The following is a 6,811-nucleotide window of genomic DNA, read 5'->3' as shown; positions in this document are numbered from 1 at the left end:
GCCAAAGTTGAGCGTTTTCAGTTTGGTGTTTGTATTTTTCTTCAACAGCTGCTGCACATATTTATAGTAGTCAGTTTTGAAGATGAACGACCCTCCACCCTCCATGGTGGAGCATGCACTAGCTTGTTTGTGGAGCAAGCACTTGGCCATGGTGGGAAGAGCATTAGGCGGCTGCTATTGCAGTTGGTGGTCAATGCACGGATTGGAATATATCCGTTACAAATGCGAATAATCTTACGTTAATATTTACTATTAACAAATAAATTTGGTCCAAAAAATTAATCAATCGATCCGAAGCCGAAGCCGAGCGAACGACGACGATGACGGCGCGAGGCTTGCTTTCTTCTTAACTCTTTAAGAGCTACAAGAAGAGCAATTATATATATACCCACCAAAAATCTTTTCCTCTCCTAATATGGGACAATGTCTCATTGTCAAGAGGGTAAAACTTAAAAGTTTTACTCAAAAATTTTATTTTTTCCTCCATTTCCCATTCACCCTCGTTTTAAGACTATTTCAACTTAAATAACAAAAAACTCGTTCCTAAACTCACATTCCTTACTCTCAAGGGAAAGCCTGATTCTTATGTTTTCACTTTTGTACCGCCCAGCTGGGGAGGCTTTGTTCACCCTTGGATTCATACCTTGGCCTCCAGCCCTGTCCATTTGGAGGAGCTTCGTCTTAAGCGAATGGTGGTTTCCGATTAGAGCCTCCGCCTTCTTTCTCGATCCTTTCCTAATTTCAAGTCTTTGGTTTTGGTTAGCTGTCAATGTTTCTCCACCGATGGTATTGCCGCCATTGCTTCCAATTGCAGGTATACACACACTCCCGTTGTTGTATGCGATGTGGTTATGTTCTCTCTCAGCTACCTATATAAAAAATTATGTTCTCTATCAGCTCTCACAAAGCCAGCAACTCTGGTTGAACTGTCAAACATGGCTATGTGCGGAGCTGAGGAGAGGCTTTCCACCACACGCAAGCAATTAAGTAGATTTGTCACACAATTAGAACAATAGATAATGAAAGATGATTAGGTGGAATTAATTGATACATTGTTGTCAAGGTTGGCTAGAACCTTCCTTTGCTTTCAAATGTTTAGTTTGTTGATCTAGTTCACACAAATGCGGGTTTTAAGAGAGTTGGACTTGCAAGAAAATGTAGTTCATGATGACAGAGGACAGTGACTTAGTTGTTTCCCTGACAACTGCACCACCCTTGTCTCCTTAAATTTTGCTTTCCTCAAAGGACAAGTTAACTTTAGAGCTCTTGAGAGACTGGTGGCCAGATGTCCGAACCTAACAAGTCTGTGGTTAAATTATCACGTGCCTCTTGATGTGTTCTTCAAAGGATTTTAGTTCAAACTCCTCAATTGGTGGACTTGGGGTTGAGACCTTTGTCACTCGTCCAGTTTCAGAGACTTACAATAAACTAAAGAATGCTCTTCAGAAGTGTACTTCAATTAGGAGCTTGTCTGGGTTCTTCATTGTGGTGTCTCCTCGCTGCCTGCCTGCTATATATCCAGTCTGCCAGAGTTTGACATCCTTGAATTTGAGCTGTTCGCGGATCGACAGTAGTAATCTTAGCGAACTTGGTCGAAGCTAGAGCGCCTATTGGTTCGAACGAGATAATATTGGAGATAAAGGGCTCTGCTCTGTGGTTTCTACTTGTAAAGAGCTGCAGGAATTAAGGGTCTTCACAGGGAGGATGCAGGGTATTACTGAAGAAGGCTTGGTTGCTGTATCAGCTGGTTGCCCAAAGCTTAAATCATTGTCGTATGTGTGCGAGCAGATGACTAATGCTGCATTAATAACTGTGGCAAAAAATTGCCCCAATTTAATTCGTTTCATATTGCATACTGGGAACTCGATAGTGCCAGATGCAATGACTAAGCAGCCACTTGATGAAGGTTTTGGGGCAATCGTACAGTCATGCAAAGGCCTTAAGCGGCTGAGACTCTCTGGTCTTTTAACTGATCAAGTATTCCTTTACATAGGAATGTATGCTGAGCAGCTGAAGGTTCTAGCCATACCCTTTGCTGGAGACAGTGATGACGGGATGCTATATGTGTTGAATGGGTGTAAGAAACTGAAAAAACTTGATATCATGAATAGCCCTTTTGGTAATGTGGCACTCCTGGAGAACGTGAGGAAGTATGAAAGGATACGATCCCTTTGTATGTTGTCCTGCCAAGTGACCCTTGGAGCATGCAAGACACTGGCACAGAAGATGCCAGGGCTCAATGTGGAGATCACTAGCCCTGATGATGATGATGAGGATGAAGAAATTAGAAAAGATGTACTTGTACCGCACACTGGTTGAGCCCAGGAAAGATGCACCTAATTTTGTTCGGACATTGTAGATGATACTTTTGTGCATCTGTACTGAGGAAGTTTCCCAGTGCTGCAGTTGTTTGTTTAGTTTGTTTAGAAGTTTCCCACTGTGTACAATATCTCGCACGTTTTGCCACATTCTAAACATTTAATATTTTACGCATTTAATCTATTCCATTGCCATCCACATCATCTACCCGCCAAATTTAGATCTGAAGTTATTAATTTTAACTAGGATTAACCTCTTTAATATCCGATTAATTAATTTAACCAAAGGTTAACATTTTTTTGGTCAAACACTTTATATGTGAATTTTTATCTGAAAAGCATAAAGCCTTTATACTAGGTAGGCAGAACCCGCTTGGCATTGAAAACAGTATTTACTTTGTTGCTTTTGAATTTTGTTATTCTGTATGATGAATATATAAACGAACTGATTAGAGTAATGAAACATTATGGGGAACTACCAAAATCCTCCTTATTTGTAGCCATCAAATCAGGCATTACATCAACTTGCGTTACTTGTTTTTTTTTTTTGGTTAACTATTTAAATAATTGATTATTTAGGTTAAAGGTGACCATTCCTTTTAGAACGTGGAATCCTTCTGCAATGACAACACAAAAAAGCACTCCAATCCTTATTTTATTTCTACAAGGAAACAAAGTTATAAATAGAACGCTTAACCCTATTTCCACACATATTTCTTTCTCCGGCTGCATTATATTCTTTCTCTGGATCACAGCTACCTGCAGTCGCCGGCATTGAGTGAAATACTTCTCTAATTGCCATAGCTTATTTCTTCTTCGTCTTTTTTCTTCGTTTGTTCAACCTGTGAACTACCAAAAAACAAGTTTTGTCCTGTAGTATGGTGATGGGAATTCACATCCAAAAGGCTGAAATAGTTGCGGACATCCTCAGCAGGCTACCTGTGAAATCACTTCTTCGCTTCAAGTGTGTTTCAGAATCTTGGAATACATTGATCTCTGAACCTTATTTTAAGAAAAAACATCTCAATCATGCTAAGCACCAACCCAATTCCCAAAAATTTCTTTTTTCCCAATGGTCCAATAAAGATAAAAAATATTACTTCTATTGTTCTTCTTTATCCTTGGTTCAACTTGTTAAGGATATCCGGAGATTTGATTGGCCTTCAAATTCTAAATCAGGCGATGGTATAAAAGTCTTTTCTTGTTGTGATGGCTTGTTTCTCATCGGGATTTGGATTATTGATATGGAACCCCTCCACGGGAGAATCAATACTACTTCCCCACTCTGAAAATTTTATTTGTGATGAATATCAGGAGGAATCTGCTTATGGATTGGGATATGACTCTACTACTGATGACTATAAAGTTATTAGGATTGACATGTCTGGGGATGAAAACGCTAATGAAATTCTGGCACTAAAAAGTGGTTCCTGGAGAAAAATTGATCAATCCTCGGGTAGGACAGATAGCTCTTTGCTGTCTATTAGGGAACGTTTGACATCTCTACATGGAGCATTTAATTGGCTTGGTATCTTATCAAGGCTTTCCGTGGTTACGTTTAATATTTCAGATGAAATGTATGGAGAGATAGCATTGCCAGAGACGATGTGCTTGCTCCCTTTATATAAAATCAAGGTTGATTTTGATGTGGGCGTATCAGTGTTGAGAGGAAAGCTTTGTGTTTATTACACGGACGAGAGAATTTTTAATTTATGGGTGATGAAAGACTATGGTGTTAAAGAATCTTGGACAAAATTCTTCGTTGTGCCAAATAATGGAATTAAGCGTATCATACCAATATACATGTTTTCAGATGGTGAAGTACTACTCGGCTATGAAGATTGGAGAACACTAACAAAAATTGAATATAGGATAATATCCGGTGGATCAGTTGGATTAAGCAATCGAATGTGGCCTCTAGATTGTGATGATACTGATGCAGTTACCATTGATAACGATGGTATTGATCAATTTGTCTATACGGAAAGTCTGATCTCTCCGAAATTGGGGCATTAGAGTATGTCGTTGATCGTCTAGATAATAATTATGGCTCTCATTACTTAGTATATTATTCTCTTATGCTAGATCTAGGTACTTTTTTCTTCTTACAACACGTTATTCTTATAATTTTATCTACTGCTTTGAAATGCAGTGTCTTTTGACATTGCTGAGATACCTTCAATAAATAAATTCTTGTTTTGTCATCTATGTATTAAATATGTTAGTAAATCAAGTTTTCTTCTAGATGCACATCTGCTCATTTTGTTAATTTTCTTAGTAACTCCTGCTTTCTACTTCCCGAGCAGGAAGCACAACAGATTTAATAGTATATGCGTCTGAGTGGGCTGTTTGATTTTGGAGAGAGATAATTAATACTCATTGAATTGAATATGCTTTAAGGATTTAAGATTGATTTTGGAGAGAGATAATTAATACTCATTGAATTGAATATGCTTTAAGGATTTAAGAGATATACACGCACATTATAATGTTTTTATTAATCTCATATTGTAATTTATCCTATTGTAACATCTTACTTACCATTTATTTTAAATTAATAATCAATATTATTAAATAGAATTATCTGTATTTATCTTTTAAGGGATTTGATTGGGTAACTATTATTTTATTTATATCGTGAGCGCATAGAACTTAAAACAATAATCTTTTTCAAAATAAGATGTCCTTGCAAAATCTCAATAATATATATAATTACCGAGGTCAGCAATAATTTCCTAGTAATGCTTAGGTGGGGCTTGCGCTTGACGATCCTAAAGAACCCAACATTTGCGAATAGGTGCATCCCCATTCTGCAAAATGTTTTCAATAAAATTAATTCTTTTGGTAGTATGATTTGTTCCTGTCACATTACAGGTCAATTTCCTGCATCCAAATTACTCTAATAATTAATAAAGATCCACGAATATATATAACTTGTATCTACGAAGAGATTGTAGATTTTGGAGTATGACCAACCATCATTCACATTTTTTGTTAATTAGTTAAATATTAGATTCATTGGAGAAAAGGGTTATGAATTCTTCTACTTAGCAGTAATGTTTTACTCCCTCCCTTTATCTTATGTGATATCATTTAATTGGACACAAAATGTAATAGTATGTGAATTTAACTTGTGTACATCAAGTTGTCACAAAAATATCGAAATGCTAGACAGTTATTTAGTTTAGTACAATACACAACATTAAAATTTCAAATTAATATTCTTGAATATTTTGAAAGTTATGTAAAATAATATTTACTAACAAAACGGTGTCGAACATTTTGTTGTGTCCAAATTTGCGAACAAATGAATCAGTTTCATGATATAGTCAATATATATATATATATATATATATATATATATATATATATATATATATATATATATATATATATATATTAGTTTCATGGTACGTGCGTTGCACGTGTATCCGAGTCATGTAGTACACGACAAACAATCAATTGCCCATGTACTAAAATTCTAAAACTAAAAACGACTTCATTATAAAAATGATGATTTTGTACCAAATATATTTATGTTCAAGACTATGGTTTTGCGATAATATAATGAATATTTTTTATAAAGGTATTGTTGGGTATTTGTGATAGTTTTTAGAACTTATAGGTATAAGTCATGTTTCATGTTTATTCAGAATAAATTTGGGAAATATGTTTTGAAAACTGATGTCCAAACACATTTTCATCTTCAAACCAAACTTCACATAAAACAGATTTTTCAAAACAAATTTGAGAATCTATGGCGAAACGCTAGCAAAATATTTAACCTATTTGTACTTCTTTCAATATTTTTTTGTCTAGTCAAATGTTATTTATTAGTAAGAGATATCCATCATATCTCTTAATACGAAGATTAATGTATATATAGCTTGCACTGCCTTACTTTATCCTTTGATTATCTTCTTGGTTAATAATAGATCCATTTAGCGTCTGCATAGGAGCTTTTTTGGGATTACAAAGAGTTATTAGTGTTTTTGGGAAATCCAAAAAATAGCAACTACAATCTAGGCTCTAAGTAAATTAAATAAATAGGAGTGCTAAATAAAAAGAAAAACATCGATGGAAAAGGTAATCCTAAAAGGTTCATGAACCCCGTTATGACCTTAAGCATCACGCGCAAGTAATCAAATACATTAGTAACATATGAAGGAAAATCCAAAAGGAATTAGTTAATGCATTGTAATAACACAAAAGGTCATCTTATGTTTTAAAACTAGAATCTGCGCTCTTAAGTCTTAAAAATCTAATTTTTACCCCTCTCGATTTGCGTGCGCAGTCCGGGCAGGTTTCCAGAAAGCTTTTATGTTAAAAATTGATGAAAATAAGAATTTATGCCTTGAAAGTTGATTTTAGTTGATTTCGATCAATATTTTTGGTAAACGGGCTCAGATCTGTATTTTGACGGTCCTGGTGGATCCGTATCGAATTATGGGACATGGGCATATGCCCGGAATCGAATTCGGGGGTACCTAGCT

The 6,811-nt window shown here is 35.7% G+C and overlaps 2 pseudogenes; both read left to right on the top strand.

Moving 5' to 3' along the window:
- Positions 1-280: 280 nt before the first annotated feature.
- Positions 281-2,504, top strand: LOC107773461 (protein AUXIN SIGNALING F-BOX 3-like; annotated as a pseudogene).
- Positions 2,505-2,930: 426 nt separating this feature from the next.
- LOC107773462 (F-box protein CPR1-like) lies at positions 2,931-4,493 on the top strand (annotated as a pseudogene).
- Positions 4,494-6,811: the final 2,318 nt, after the last annotated feature.

Source organism: Nicotiana tabacum, chromosome 9 (genome assembly GCF_000715075.1).
Source record: "Nicotiana tabacum cultivar K326 chromosome 9, ASM71507v2, whole genome shotgun sequence".
NCBI lineage: Eukaryota > Viridiplantae > Streptophyta > Magnoliopsida > Solanales > Solanaceae > Nicotiana > Nicotiana tabacum.
This window is presented reverse-complemented; position numbering and strand designations above follow the sequence as displayed.